General features: G+C 34.5%; 2 long non-coding RNA genes across 3 annotated transcripts; both read right to left on the bottom strand.

The window, feature by feature from the left end:
* Window positions 1–1,472: 1,472 nt before the first annotated feature.
* On the bottom strand, window positions 1,473–1,849 carry LOC132266453 (uncharacterized). The gene is made up of 2 exons (XR_009468633.1): window positions 1,751–1,849; window positions 1,473–1,615 (listed from the first exon to the last, which is right to left on the bottom strand). It is a non-coding gene; the product is annotated as an uncharacterized LOC132266453 (long non-coding RNA).
* A 1-nt stretch (window position 1,850) lies between these two features.
* LOC132266443 (uncharacterized) lies at window positions 1,851–13,403 on the bottom strand. 2 transcript variants are annotated; one of them, XR_009468630.1, is made up of 12 exons: window positions 13,319–13,403; window positions 9,891–10,115; window positions 9,462–9,614; window positions 9,049–9,367; window positions 8,628–8,958; window positions 8,254–8,436; window positions 6,619–7,112; window positions 6,059–6,498; window positions 4,422–5,966; window positions 4,012–4,338; window positions 2,872–3,223; window positions 1,851–2,734 (listed from the first exon to the last, which is right to left on the bottom strand). It is a non-coding gene; the product is annotated as an uncharacterized LOC132266443 (long non-coding RNA). The 2 variants fall into 2 exon arrangements; XR_009468631.1 differs by lacking the exon at window positions 9,462–9,614.
* Window positions 13,404–16,991: the final 3,588 nt, after the last annotated feature.

Below are 16,991 nucleotides of genomic sequence, written 5' to 3'. Positions count from 1 at the left end.
CACACTGTTGAAATAGGAAATTTAGCGGCAGCTGTGATAAATTATACAAGTAGCTAGCAGAAGATGAACAGTAGTAGCAATTTCATCAGTTGATTTTCTTTGCATGTACCATTTAAGAGATTGCAGAATGTATTCCTAAAGTATGTTATAGTGTTCCTCACCCGCAAATTCTTTCCATAACATCATTCTCTCTTTTTGTATTTCATTTTCGTTTCAACATCTCCACTGTAAAGAGTAAAATGATACGCATACTGCTGGAGAACTGACTACAATTAATATAAAACAATGATTTGATAAGTTTTTCATTATTGATTAACTATTTGAAATTTTTTTTTTTTTTCTTTCGGTAAGTGACTACTTGAAAATTATTATCATGAAAGTGTTTAATTGAGAGGTTAATTTATAACATTGTGATTTTACTCACGTGCATTAGCCCTTTATTGGTATATATACAGACACGGATATATAATATTATAACAAATAAACAAGGTAACAAACTATCAGAGCAATTTAAGAGAATGAAAACAACCATGTCGGTTTCTGGTATAGTTATGATTCGGGACAATACGTGATTCTTTTTCAAATTCGATACAATATCTCGATATTGCGAACCATGGGTACATCACAACCGTTTACAATAGAAGACCCCAATACCTAATTAAACCCCCTAGTTAAAACCCAAAAACCTTCCAACATCCCAATAAAACCACAACTCACGACACGAGTCATTGTTAGTATGATTGACATAAATTTCTTGTGTGCGTGTTGAACCATTTATTCATTAACTGACACCTCCACACAAGTGGTTCCATCCTTTGAAGCCACAAACATCCTATTTCTTTCATCGTCACCCACAGCAATCCGTATATGTAAACCCTCCAAACTCCTCGTTTTGTAGTAATTCAATCCTTGAGCGTGCCAGTCTTCTATTCTTTCCAATGCAAGCAAAAATACACCAATCTCATTCTCCCACGAATAGATTTCATAAATTCGATACTAATTTTCTTCCAAAAAGGACTAGCTGTTAACTGGTGCCATTTCGAAGTGCCTAAGATCTTCTATATTAGTAGAAGTGTTTAAGGTAAATGTCGAATGATCTTGCCAACCATACATAAGAGTTAACCCACCACATGGTTTGTTTACCCAACAAAAACGTCATTACTAAAACAGAACCTGATGACCTTCATAAACTACGTTAACGAGCCAATCTTCCTCCAAGTAATTTGTTGTATGGCGACACACATACTATATGGTAGCCGCGAACCGAATAATTAACACACTTGCATTATCATCATTCATGTTCATGACAAAGCAGCCAAGTATCTCAACAGGTCCGCATACATCCGAAGGCAGATACCAAGGCAAATCAGGCAAATGAGTGAACTAACCAATTCCATCATAAAGCAATGCCCTTAAACTTGAAACCAAAAGGACCCACCCACTTCCACTTGAGTGTCCGACAATTTCATACGTACTCAAATCGACGGCAACTCTTCTGTTATTCAAAGTATGAACAAACAATACTGTCGAATGATACATATAAGTACTGCTAAAGAATAAAAAAACCTCCATTACAGACCTTTGGTAGGGTGAGAAAGGTTTGTCTCGAATCCTCCTGGCAATGAGAATGTATCACAAAGCAAATTATTGAATTTTCCTACTGACTTTAGGAAAGAAAGATTATGCAGGGTCAAGGAAGACAAGCACGAGAATGACAATTAAAGGAAATGAAATGAGACAAATTTGCTACCTTAAAAAATTCTTTTCATTTGAAAAGATGGGTGATTCTGTATTGTCTTCATTGCAGTCTTCATCGCACTCCTCACTAAAAACCTAAAATAACCCTAATTGCATTAAAATAAAACTATCAATTTAGATTAGCAAAAACTTAAAGAAAGAAGGCAACAATAACTTCACGGTAGATTCAACCCTATTATCCTAGACTACAAATTTAAGGAAGATAATTCAAGTAGTTGAGATTACATACACGAGGGACCATCATTACTAGATGCTAAGACTTTTTTAGTTAATTAGATTTACAAGATGATGACAAAAAGGACATTGCAACAACTCTACAGCCACAATCATCTCAGCATTATTGTCTCAGTCATCACTTTAGTGATGAGATTGACCACATTCTCCATAGGGCCCTCCTATCTTTTCTTCTACGAACTCGGGCTATGGAAGAAGGAGAACCGATAACACATAAATGCTCTGTTGGTTTTTAAGTAAACATTTTTCACATTTCTTTTGTGTTTGGTTAAAATTCTAAACTTTTTTGGACAAAGTTTTAAAAGCAATGTATTAGTCATATACAACTTGGGGGATGATACGGGGGTGTATACGATTGTATCTCGAAGTCTCTCACCTTTTACCATAATTTTTTAAAATAATTTTAAAAGGTAACCAAAGTACCGAACACAAGGAATGATAAAAGAGTTTTTAGGAAAACATCCACGTTGAAACAAACATCAATGTTTTCATAACGCAAAAAAAATTTATCAGAACAAGCATATATTTAGAAATGAACAAATTGAGATGGTGTATGTAAAAAGACATAGATATAAAATACGAGACCTAATGATTTTGTCTCACATCACTTGCCTGATGTTGTCCTACCACTCTTCTACCCAATCTTAACCGAAGTCCTTGGCGCTCCATTCTTAGAACTCTCACTCATAAGCCTTTCTCTCGGCTTAAGCTCACGTTCCTCATTTAAGGAGTTCAAATGCACCTACAAGGAAGACATTGAAAAAGAAGATTGAAAATCAGAATAAGCATTAATCCAATGAATAAATTCATGTGATTTTAAAATCAAAAGGAAAGACCAGGTCCTAATGAAAACGATTACAAGCACCATTTTGTACTCACTTGGCATAAAGTCGACTTCAATTGCATTTTTTATGAGATCGTCTAATGTCTTAACCAGCGGTCGAGCAACCTCTGCAACACAGTCCAAATCTGCTCTAGCCTCTGCATCTAGTAAATTCATCAGTCCAAACAGATTTCTTCTTAACAATCCCCTTAATTCTTTGTACAGCTTCATGCACAATATTTCCGCTTTATATGCACCCTCCAGTCTATAAGACAACTCCTGTTGTCCCACCAGCGCATCAATGTAAATCGTGGACATATCATCATCCATCTCATTCTTTGCAAGCATATCAAATAATGGGGGGAGCAACTTCTCCTCTAGCCAAATCTTCATAGCATATTCACCCATCTAAGAGAACAAGACAAGCAAATGATGCAAGTCAATGAACTTAAACACCTCAAAAGACAGAGCGCATGTCAAGCATAATTAACATGTCTCCAGCCTCGTATTATTAACTTGTACTCTAACAGTTTATAACAATGTTATGCAACACACCAACGGGCCAGTGGCCTAGCGGTATCAGCCTCTTATTTCCCAAAGAGAGGTCAGGGGTTCAAGTCTCAGAAGAGACAAGTGTGTGTGAGTATCAACTAGGGAAAAAAAAAAAAAAAAAATGTTATGCAACACAGCTGAAATTAAATGAAGTAACACATACAAGGATTTCCTTCAAACCTAAGTCTAATGTTACTCAAATTCACGTATCATAATTGATTCATTTTCCATGAAAAGAAAAGCTCATCTTACCCTATAAGAAAAGCTGTCTTACCTTTAAGTTTAAGGGCCTTTTTAATGTGAGCCCTTAAAATTTGGCTATCATAATTGATTCTATTTCCACCCTACTTTCTCTAAATATAGAAAGTTCGGAATTGATAACAAAATTTAACAAATATACAGGTCACTAGAGATCACGAAGAAGTTTAGCATGTGTAATAATGTCCTAAACTAATGGGTGAAATTTTACTCATTTCCAGGTATAAGCACTGGAATAGTTTGGTTAAAAACTAATGCACAAAAAAGAAATTTGACCTGATGCATTACAAAATGATTAAAAGAACACTAAAAAAACCAACCACCCATATGTGCTTCCTGAAACCAATAGATGTACACATCTTCTCCTTATGTATACAACAACTTACCTTCCTCAGAAAGTTAAGATAGGTGCATTGATGATCTTGTTGCAATGTGTCAGGAGATAAGCCTTTCAGCTGGTTTTCTTCAACCATATACATTTGCATTTCCAAACATTTGATGTCATGATAATCGGCATTTTGGTGAAGTCAGTGGTGCTTCCTTGGCCATTTGATACTCTGCCATGGCTAATGATCTCAATCAGAACATCAATAACAAAAGAATAAGCCTTATCAACATTGCGAAACAACAACACAGTGAAAGGCCTGCTCTTCACAGCTTCTGTGAGCAGTCCTTCTGTGCAACAGTTTTCATGATAACAGGAACTGAAAAATCTGACATAAAGCAAAACAATTAGCCCCTTATATAGAATACTGAGCAAAAACAATCACCAGAGACCATCGAGACAGATTATTACCTGGTGGGAAAACCAACGAGGTGTAAGACAGATTGTGAGTCTGAGTATCCAGAACGCGATGACAAAGCCAACTGGCCTACGAGATGGCAACCACGTTGCTTTTTCTAGGTGTCCACCTTAGATGAAAATGAGAGTTGGAGCAAAATTCTGACAAGTCAAATACTATCAAAAATTCTTTGTCGTCATAAAGTTGCTCGGTAAGAGCTTTGGCAATCTCTGTCCATCCCGGCACACGACCATTAAAAAATAGAAATGATCTGATTGGGCGAGATTGAGAAACAACTCTATGCCTCGACAATGCATTGCTAATAACTAATGGAACACATTTGTGTCCAATCTTTATTAGCCCTTTAGCAAGCCTTGGTTCAAGGCCCTGAAGTGGTGGCACCGAAAAATGGTGCAGCCATGAATTTTTTAAGGTAACAATTCTGTTTTATTTCATTTCCTTTAATTGTCATTCTCGTGCTTGTCTTCCTTGACCCTGCATAATATTTCTTTCCTAAAGTCAATAGCAAAATTCAATAATTTGCTTTGTGATATGTTCTCATTGCCAGGAGGATTCGAGATAAACCTTTCACACCCTACCAAAGGTCTGTAATGGAGGTTTTTTTTTATTCTCTAGCAATCCTTATATGCATCATTCCACAGTTTTTTTTGTTCATACTTTGAATAACAAAAGAGTTCCCGTCGATTTGAGTACGTATGAAATTGTCGGACACTCGAGTGGAGGGGGGTGGGTCCTTTTGGTTTCAGGTTTAAGGGCATTGCTTTATGATGGAATTGGTCAGTTCACCCAGCTGCTTGCCTTGGTATCTGCCTTCGGATGTATGCGAACCTATCGAGACACTTAGCTGCTTTATCATGAACGATGATAATGCAAGTGTGTTAATTATTCAGTTCGCAGCTACCATATATTATGTGTGTCACCATACAACAAATTATTTGGAGGAAGATTGGCCCGTTAACGTGGTTTATGAAGGTCATCAACCTCAGGGGTTCTGTTTTAGTAATGACGTTCTTTGTTGGGTAAACAGACTATGTAGTGGGTTAATTCTTATGTATGGTTGGCAAGATCATTCGAGATTTACCTTAAGCACTGCTACTAATATAGAAGAACTTAGGCACTTCAAAATGGTGGGTGGTATATCTCCAAGTTTACAGCTAGTCCTTTTGGAAGAAAATCAGTACCGAATTTATGAAATCTATCCGTGGAAGAATGAGATTGGGGTATTTTTGCCTGCTAGGAAAGAATAGAAGACTGGTACGCTCAGGGACTGAATTACTACATAACGAGGAGTGTGGAGGGTTTACATATACGGACTGCCGTGGGCGACGATGAAAGAAATAGGATGTTTGTGGCTTCAAAGGATGGAACCACTTGTGTGGAGGTGTCAGTTAATGAACAAATGGTTCAACACACACAAGAAATTTATGTCAATCATACTAACAATGACACCATTGCGAAACAACAACACGGTGAAAGGCCTGCTCTTCACAGCTTCTGTGAGCAGTCCTTCTATGCAACAGTTTTCATGATAACAGGAACTGAAAAATCCGACATAAAGCAAAACAATTAGCCCCTTATATAGAATACTGAGCAAAAACAATCGCCAGAGACCATCGAGACAGATTATTACCTGGTGGGAAAACCAACGAGGTGTGAGACAGATTGTGAGTCTGAGTATCCAGAACGTGATGACAAAGCCAACTGGCCTACAAGATGAGCAACCACGTTGCTTTTTCTAGGTGTCCACCTTAGATGAAAATGAGAGTTGGAGCAAAATTCTGACAAGTCAAATACTATCAAAAATTCTTTGTCGCCATAAAGTTGCTTGGCAAGAGCTTTGGCAATCTCTGTCCATCCCGGCACACGACCATTAAAAAATAGAAATGATCCGATTGGGTGAGATTGAGAAACAACTCTACGCTTTGACAATGCATTGCTAATAACTAATGGAACATGTTTGTGTCCAATCTTTATCAGCCCTTTAGCGAGCCTTGGTTCAAGGCCCTGAAGTGGCGGCTCCGGAAAATGGTGAAGCCATGAAGCAGAAATCCCAGTCAGAGGACTTGCTACCTGCATTGCCCATCATTGAATAATTGATATATGTCATCAAAGCACCAGACTTTGTATTCAGATTTAGATATCAAACATCACAAGTTAAATGAGAGTGAAGAATACATTAAGAAAACATACCTCTACAATTAGAATTGGAGTAACAGTCAGGTTTTGCTTAAAATTTTCATGAATCATTAGAATGAGCTTACAAGGGTAGAAAGATGTTGAGCCACCCCAGACAGTGGGGTCGAGTCCATCCCATTCACACCTTCCACCTCCTGTAAACATGAAACCAACATTTTTTGCGATTCTTCCAAATCTGCTCTAGCCTCCGCATCTGGTAAATTCATCAGTTCAAACAAATTTCTTCTTAACAAGTAGATCTTGTTGACTCGTTCTTTCTCTTTCAAATACATTGCTCTTAATCCCCTTAAAGATTCTTTGTACAGCTTCATGAACAGATTTTTCGTTTGATAGCCACCTTTCTCCAATCTATAAGACAACTCCTTTTGTCCCACCAGCGCATCAGTGTAAAACGTGGACATATCATCTATGTCATTTTCTGCAAGCATATCAAATAACGAAGCGAGCAAATTCCCCTCTAGCCAAATCCTCAAAGCATATTCACCCCTCTAAAAGAACAAGACAAGCAATTAATATAAATCCATAAGCTTAAAAACCACAAAAGACAAAGTGCATGTCAAGCACAATTAACATGTCTCCAGCCTCGTACTATTAACTTGTACTCTGACAGTTTATAGCGCTGTTAATCAGCACAACTGAAATTAAATGAAGTCATGCATACAAGGATTTCCTTAAAACCAAAGTCTAATTTTACTCAAATTCATGTATCACAATTGATTCTTTTTCTAGCCTACGTTGTCTAAATGGAGAGAGTTCGGAATTGAGAACAAAATTTGACAAATATACAGGTCACTTGAGATCACCAAGAAGTTTAGCATGTGTGAACTAATGGGAGAAAGTTCAGATGACTTTCATGTGGTATAACTTCCAACTTCCATTTTTGTTTCTGTCTATTTTCTTCTTTCTATATTTCATAATTTTCATTACATGTAACAAAATACATACAAAAATTACAAAACCAAACTTTTGCCGACTAAAAAAACTTTCATCTTTCTTTTTAATAATTGGTCAAGCTCGAGGAAAAACTATGCCTAATTTAAATTTTAAAATTCAAATAAGATTTGTAATTAATCTGTCAAAAGATCATATTGGGTGGGGGTTTCTTGATATGCTTTCAGACTTAAAAGAATAAAGAAAGAACTCAAACGTGAGTTGGCTTACTTCAATGAAAGTTGGGATAGGATCTTAGGGTATCGGGTATCGGGTACCGGCTCAGAGCGAGCTTCCGCTCGTAACGCTCGCTCTATTGGTTGTTAGTTTCTCAAATGGTAGCCTACTAATATAATATAAAGTGTCTCCTATCCCACACTCGCCTGGTCTCAAATAGGCTGCTGTGTCAGTGAATTACCTTCTTACTACGATATAATTAGAAGAGTTAGGCAAAGGAAGATACCAAAAAGGACTGCTATTAGATCACGGACCAAAAATTAGTTACAAAATAAATAAAATAAAAAATAAATTACTAAAAATTTATTAAAAAAATATCTTTTATCATGCAATATATGGAGCAGTTGGTCGGGCAGCCAAAAAGATTAAGATAACAACACTCACACACACACACAGAAAAAAAAAAAAAAAAACAGCGATTCCTCTGCGCCTAGGACACTAGAATGGAGAATAGAAACTTACTTGATAAAGTTTTATCTTGCTCAGAATACAATGGAGTGCAGCGTCAGATGTGTATAAAATCAGCCTTTTCTCCGTCATGAAGCAGTCTATTTCCCTTAGCTGGAGACTCGTAGCAGCCATATAGTGCTCAAAAGAAAATTTCTTAAAAAGAATCACGTCATCCTGTTTGAAATGTTTTCTAACCTGTAAGTTACAGGGAACAAAGATATCAGCATTGCAATAGTTTGGCTATAAACTAATGCACAAAAAGTAAATTTGAACTAATGCATTGAAAAACATAAAAACACACCAAAAAATAAATAAATAAACCGACACCCCATATATGCTTCTTGAAGAGATGTACACATCCTCTCCTTCTTTATGCAACAACTTACCTCCCTCAGAAGATCTAGATAGGTGCATTGATGCTCTTGTTGCAATGCACCAGAAGATAAGTCTTTCAGCGGGATTTCTCGAACCATCTGTACACATTGGCAGTGCCACCATTGGACCTTACCATCCATAACATTTGATGTCATGATAATCAATGTTTTGGTGAAGTCAGTGGTGTTTCCTTGGCCATTTGATACTCTGCCATGGCTAATGATCTCAATCAGAGCATCAGTAACAGAAGGATGAGACCTATAAACATTGTCAAACAACACTACGGTGTAAGGCCCACTCTTCACAGCTTCTGTGAGCAGTCCTTCTGTCAGAATAGATGAACTGAAGAATCCAACATAAAACAAAACAATTAGACCCTTATATTGTATACTGAGAAAAAAAATGAAAGAGACCATCCAGACAGATTATAACCTGGAGGAAAAACCAAAGAGGCATGATACAGATTGTGAGTCTGAGTAACTTTCTTTGTCAAGTCAAAGAGTTGCTCGGAAAGAGCTTTGGCGGTCTCTGTCCATCCTTGCACAAAGCCATTTAAAAAAATAAATGACCCAATTGTGCAAGATTGAGAAGCAACTCTATGCCTTGACAATGCATTGCTAATAACAAATGGAACATGTTCTTGTCCAATCAGCATCACCCCTTTAGTGAGTCTTGGTTCAAGGCCCTGAAGTGGCGGCTCTGAAAAATGAAGGAGCCATGAAGCAGGAATCTCAGTCAGAGTACTTGCTACCTGCATTGCATTGTCCCGTCATCGAATAATTGAAATATGTCATCAAATTAAGAATTAGATATCAAACATACATCACAAGATGATGCATATATACCTCTGCAATTAAAATTGGAGTAACAGTCAGGTTTTGCTTAAAAATTTTGTCAATCATTCGCATGAGCTCGGTTACAAGGGTGCCAAGATGTTGTTGAGCCACCCCAAAGAGTGGGGTTGAGTCCTCCATCCCATTCGCACCACCTTCTACCTCCTATATACATGAAACCAACATTTTCTGCACTTGAAAATCCCAAAAAAAAAAACATTTTCTGCGCTTCTTCCAACATGTATATTTCTCCAGTAAAAACCCAATCCACGTTGACTATATATATGTTTTTTTTTTTTTAACAACAAAGAGGGCATCCCCAATTCAACAAGCGGGCTTTATTTTTTTTCTTTTCCACATTGACTATATGTGTGTGTTATGTTCATATTACTTCTACATACGAAAGCTTTGCATTGTGAGGAGAATAAAAGCAGCACTTACCAGGAAACAAAAACTTCTTAGCAGGATCCTTCTCTCTCTTGATTTCCTCCAATCCAACAAGTGTACGGCACAATCAGTATTCATCAAAATCCAAAGTCTTCTCTTCCCCATTGGTGTCTAAATCAACTCTCAATTTCACAAAGGCTTTTTCCACCATCTCCACCACTTTATTTTTCATCACAACCTCAAGATGGTCACCAATGCCTCCTCCATCAGACAGCAGAACTGAAAAAATAACAGGAAATTAAACATAAATTACAGAGTTTATCAAATCACAAACAAAGTAAGTAGCAATTTAATTTTCAAAGTATAATAATAAATCAATAAAAGGTGAGAGGCCAAGCTATCAGATTTTTTGAAGGTGATGTAACAAGCTAGGAATAGAGCATCCGTGTGAATTTCAACACGATATGGGGTTCCACGTCCATCATTGTTTAAAAACCCTAATTATTCACGAGTAATTAGGGTAAAAAGTTAAGGAGTAACTGTATTTTCAGGTATACACAAGTTGTATCCAAAAATGCGAATGAATCATTGTATTTGTGTTTGTAAGAAAACAAGTTCAGAAGTTGAACATACGAAAAATCGGGTTAATTGACAAGTCAATCCTAAACCATTTCTTAAAGAAATTTTTATTGCAATGAACACTCAACCAAACACATTTTTGTACAGATTTCAGATTTTAAGTTCTAAGTACTTAAAATTTTGAACCAAGCAAAGTTTTATAAAAACCCTAATATGGCGTATAAAGACATAAGAGTTTTGGTAGAAAGAAAGCAAGGGCAAAAGACACACGGATCTACCAACTTTTTCTTGGTGCGAGGGTTTTGGTCTTGAATCTCAGGGTCAGTTTGGTTCAATGGAAAAGGGAGGAAAGGAAAGGAAAGGTGATGGAGGGTGATTAAAAAATTGTATTTGGCATAAATGGTTGGAAGGGAAGGGAAGGGAAGGGAAGGGATGGTTTTGGAAGGATAACATGAAGCTTAAACAGTAACTTTCTTATCCTCCCAAAAATGGGAGGAAATGGAAGGAGAAGCTTGATGTATTATTTCTGATGCCAAATTTACCCTTACACAAAACTTGATTTTGGTTTGCAAAACAAGAATTACAGACCTTGATTAGTTGATTTAGAAAAAATTTAAAACAAAACCCATACAAACAAGTTAGCAGTTGCAGATAGAGAGGGGAGCAAGCTTGAGAGTTGAGAGACAGCGGGCCAGCGGCTGAAGCTTGCGAACGGCAAACCCAAACTGGAACAGCGGGCGATGGAAACTGAAAGATATGGGTTTTGATTTTTTGAACAATCTGAAATGATATGCCGATATGGGTTTGGATATAGGTAATAGGTTTTCAACTTTTGATTCTTGCAAACAAATACATAAATTGAAATATATGGGTTTTGATCTTCTGATTCTTGTAGATTTTGTAGTTTGCAGTTGCAGAGACAGAGAGGGAACAAGTTCAATGAGAACGAGAATAGAGATGGAGGCGACTGGGGAGGCTGAAATGATTTGCCCTAAAAATATATTTTTTTTCCTGGTGGCCTATCATCCATGGGCCTATAAATTATATACTTAAATCTATAAATTTATTTTTTAAAATATAAAAGAGTATAATAGTAAATTTATTAAAATACTTTCCTTTCTTTTCTTTTTCCAAACATGATTATTATCCTTTCATTTCTTTTCCTTCATTAATCAACTAAACAGGTTGAAATTATCCTTCTCTTCCCTTTCCTTTCTTTTCCCTCATAACTAATGTTATCATTTCTTTTTATTCCCACCGTACCAAACATAGCCAGTGTTACTGAAAATAAAAAATCAAAATAGAACACATATTTCCTTTTTAACGTAAATGTTTCAATGTTAGAAAAAGAAAGAAATTTTTTTTTAAAAAAAAATCACGTAAATATTTTTTTTCTATTGAAAGAAAATTGTTGTGTATGAAGATGATTGCTTTGTCCAGGGCTGGCCCTAAGATTCCAAATATTTTGAAAGGCCCTAGGCGAACTTTCAAATGTAAGGCCCTTAAGTTTCACACACGCAAAAAAAAATTATAAGAGTGTGAAATTTTAACACGATGTTTTCAAATTCTATAGCTAATATAATTGTGCGCGTACGCATTGCGCATAAGACAACTAACTAATAACTATAAATTTATCACCACCAACAAATAATTGTGCGCCTGTACAGTGTGCATAAGACAACTAACTAATAAATATAAATCTATCACCACCAATAAATAATTGTGCGTCTGTGCAGTGTGCTTAAGACAACTAACTAATAACTATAAATTTTTATCACCACCAATAAATAATTGTGCGTCTGTGCAGTTTGCATAAGACAACTAACTAATAACTATAAATCTGTCATCACCAATAAATAATTGTGTGCATGTGCAGTGTGCATAAGACAGCTAACTAATAAAAATATATTTATCAATTAAAGAGTGCGAAATTTTCACAAGCACAAAATAAAAAATGAAGAGAACAGTTTATCAGAGAACAGAAAACTTCAGCTTCTTTTACATTCATTGTTTATATAGCTACTAAAGTTTGATGATTACAGATGACAAAAATATGTGGAGATGAGGTGACTATATACATATAAGAGGCTGAACTTGTAGTACTGAAGAAGTAGTGGGACTTTTAGGTTATATGTGGCATCCACTATCATATATAGTTTTGTCTTTCACTCTTTATATTAACTACACTACACTTTGTGTGTGTATTTTTTGGGAGCCAATTACCCGCAGTGATTGATTGATCATTGCTACAGAAGACCTGTGCAAATTAATAGAAAAAAACCATTAACTTTTGTTTTGTTAAAAGCCTGCTCTTGATTTCCATGTGTTTGTACATTCTGATGGCAATTGCTTTGACAGTATTATTAACTGTAGTTCTAGCTGAGCCAACTTCATATAACATCAATAATGGTGGTATGTATCTTCATATAAAAATTTAAAAAAAAAAACCCTTAATTTGGCACTTTTAAGTATGAGCATAATTTAGAGATCGAAAAAGTTAATTATTACCTCAACCCACTAAAAGGGATCCTTAATTTTCGTGGGATTGAATGTGAAAATGCAACAAATTATGAGGAAAAGGGGTATGGTTGCTGCTGTTTTGAGATTGGAGTGGACTTAGGGAGAGGGAAAAAAAAAAGTACCTGCCATAGATTATGGACTCGATCGCCATGAAAGACACATGTAGAAAGGCACACATTTATTAAAATACTAAGAGAACCATAATATATTCATTCAGATTTTGATACCCATCACACAGAGTAACACACGAACAAAGGTAAGGCCCGAATCAAACGAACCAAAGTTAGAACAAATCAAATGATGAGATGAACGAAAGAAAGAAACATATATAAAAGATCGATTCATGCAGAAGGAGAGAGAATAGAGAGAGAGGATGAACATACCTTGTCACCTGAGGCGATAGCGGAGGCTGCTCCCTGCGGAGTGTCGAAGCAGATTGTGTCGTCTGAAACTTGCCCTAACTTTAATTTTTTAATTTTTTTTTTCCATCATCCCCTATGGGCCTCAAAATTTGAAGCCTCTAAAATTTGAGGCCCAAGGCGACCAAGAGTTGTCCCAAGACTTGTCCTAATTTTTTTTTTAGGCCCTGTAAAATTTGAGGCCCAAGGCGACCGCCTTGGGCCAGGGCCGGCCCTGGCTTTGTCACCCAAACTATAAATTAACAAAGATTAAGTGCAAAAAACCCCTCATAGTATGCAATATGTGCAATTACTCAAAAAACCCTCTTAAGAACAAATCATAATTTTAGTGGTAAAATTACTAAATTCATAACATACAGTATAAGGATTATAAATCAGTGTCCCAATATTTAAAATAAAATTGAAATGTAGGTGTCTAATTATTTTTTACCAAATTTAACCATTGTCCTTTTAATATTTTCAAGAATATATATATATATATATATATATATATATATATATATATATAAATCTATAGTTGCTAAAAACAAAAAATTTATAGACCAACGTCACTAACTACAGGTCTACACGTCAATCTCACCAATCAATAACAAATTTTTTTAACTGCATTTTATCCCGCTTATTAATGATTTATGAGAAATTGTGATTGAAAAGTTAATGGTAAACTAATTAGGGGAAAAAATTAAAAAAGTTAATTGCAAACCAACTAGTAGCTAATGGTAAACCTCAAAAAGTTTGGCTCGCGTGATATTAAAAGCTTGTGCCTATTTATTTTAAAGAACAAGATATGATAAAAATTTCGATATTAATAAAGTAAAATAAAATAAAATAACATTTTTTTAAAAAATGTGTTGCTTGAGTTTGTTTCTAACTGAAGAGTAACTAATCAAAATTTAAATTTTGATAGAAATACTAAGTTCATCCGATAACAATTTGTGCTAAAGCAAATTCATTATTTTAATTATTATTATTATATAAATATATAATTAAGGGCGGCTAATTCATTTACAAGAAAATATACATCTATCATTTAGAAAGGAGATAATATTGGTAGCGACAAAAAAAATTTTGAGAGAAAAAAAATATATAGAAAGAGAGATAATATCGACGGCCACAAAAAGATATTTTAGAGAGAAAAAAAATTAGAGAGAGAATATCCGTGGTGGTAAGATATTATAGAGAGAAAATATATATATTTTAAAGAAATAGACTATGGCGACACACAAAGAGTTTTCCTTAGACGGGTCATGAAGCACCTCCAAACAAACCCATTTAGTGTTCAAATATATACAAAATTAGTAGAGACATTCTTGTCACACACAAAATAGCAATTTGAGAATTTTTTTTTTTTAAACGACGTCACCAACAGCTCTTTTCAATGAATCTATTTAATAGGGGGTAAATTGCTCAAAAGATGAATAATATAAGGAGTTATGTGGACTTTTTTTTTTTTTGTACTTAACCCAATTAAAAATGTCAAGTTAATATTTTATGTTAGGGCAAAATACAAAAAACTCCCCTTGACTTGTAACATTTTTCAGTAAACCCCCTCGTCTATTTTTTTTACCAAAGAACCCCCCTCGACTTATAGTCTTTTTCCAATATTTCCCCATTGTCTAATTTTTTATAAAAAAAAAATCCTCAACTATCTTGAGGGGGTAAAAGAGTTGATATTTGGACCATAATGCCATTTTATTTAAATCTTAATTCTCCTAAATTTAAAAAATTTATTTCTCACAAATTGTACATTTTAAAATTGTAAATAACATATGTACGGAAAGCTTATGAAATAAGGATTCCAGAAATATAAGATTTGTACAACAAACCTTCGTAACCAGAAAGAAATAGGCAATCTAAAAATCTACTCTAATAATCTTATTTTATTTATAAAAAATAAAATCATCGAGATATTTGTAAGAAAATTTTCAGAATTATTCATTTACATATGGAGCCGAATATAGAAATTTTTTTTTAGCTCCAGCAGAAATCGATTTCATGATATCATATTTTGCGTCAAAGTATTTTCATTCTTTTATAGACTCACCATTTAAAAATAAATAAAAATGAATATTTGGTCTCTATTGGGGCAAATTTTTTTTATATATTATGCTCCATATGAAAATGAAGAATTCTAAAAATTTTCTTGTAAATAATCCGACTATTTTGTAAAAAAATAAATAAAATAAGATTATTGAAGTAGATTTTTAGATTTTCTATTTCTCTTTGGTTATGAAGTTTTGTTAAATAAATCTTATATTTCTGGAATCCTTGTTTTATAAGCTTTCTGTGCATATATTATTTGCAATATTTGAATGTGCGGTTTGTGAGATATGAATTTTTGAAATTCGAAAAAATTAAGATTTAAATAAAAGAGCATGTTGGTCTAAATATCAGCTCTTTTACCTTCCCTTAGATAGTTGAGGGGGGTTCTTTGGTAAAAAATTGGACAAGAGAATTTATTGGAAATAACTACAATTCGAGGAGGGTTCTTTGGTAAAAAATTAAACGAGGGGGGTTTATTGAAAAATGCTACAAGTTGTGGGATTTTTTTTGTACTTTGCCCTTTATGTTATTTATAATTACAAAGATAAAAATTTAAACAATAGACATAATGATATAAATGTCCATTGTAACAATACCAAGGCATGGATGTTATAAACAAACAAAGCATGTATCAAGTGCATCAAATTAAATGCATTTGATAATGTAATTTGAATATTACTAAAAAATCGTAAGTACCACCTAAACTTTGGCATAAATATCACTTATCACTAAATATTAAATGTTGTATCCTAAAAATTCAAAATGATATAAAAAAAAAAATTATTTTGTAATTTTCACTTAAAATTTCTTAATGTTTATTGAGCTCAAAATTTTAAGTTTTACCAAACAACACCTAACTCATTAATCACTATCATCTATTACATTTCTACCAATGTTTATAAGGTGTGCAAATTGTTTTCTTGCATAGTCACGTAGGTATTATTTGATAAAATGTGCTGATATGGGTATTTACTTCATTTGAACAGTCATGTACCTTGTCGTGCAGCTCGCTATCTCATTATTAACTTTATTATTTTTTAACTTATTTGTTAAAAAAAGTTAAATGAGTTTTTCTTCTTTTATTTTTTCAATTTTTGTTTGTCTTTTTAAAATATATTTTTAAATATTTATTTTAAAATTGTCTTTTCATATCGGTACATGTTATTGGATCTTCCCAACATGAATCCACGCTTTACATAACGCTACACCTTTTCCGTGGACTAATAGAACTTAAATTTCTTTGAATTATATTGGGATTTAGAATGTTGGGTTTGACATGGTTATTTATTGGAGATGAGATGGGTATTGGAAAGGAGGTGGGTTTTGGGGATGAGGTGGGTAATGGAAATGAGAGTAGGGGGTTGAGATGAGTACTCAGGTTGGGTTGAAGATGAATTTTTTGAGTGGAAAACTTATATAGTGTGGGAATTACTATGAGTGAATAGCAATGGTAATTCATAATTTTAAGATTTGTTGAAGTGTGTAATGACCCGAATCCAGGGGTCCAAATCATTATTCGGGTCCTTACCCGAACCCAAGGAAACATAGGGCAAAAGGGTCATCCGAGTCTAGAAGACTCTCGAAGTAATCCTTA

This window comes from Cornus florida, unplaced genomic scaffold, assembly GCF_030987335.1.
Source record: "Cornus florida cultivar Cherokee Brave unplaced genomic scaffold, ASM3098733v1 CherokeeBrave_3.0.0_Hap2_Chr01, whole genome shotgun sequence".
Lineage (NCBI taxonomy): Eukaryota > Viridiplantae > Streptophyta > Magnoliopsida > Cornales > Cornaceae > Cornus > Cornus florida.
This window is presented reverse-complemented; position numbering and strand designations above follow the sequence as displayed.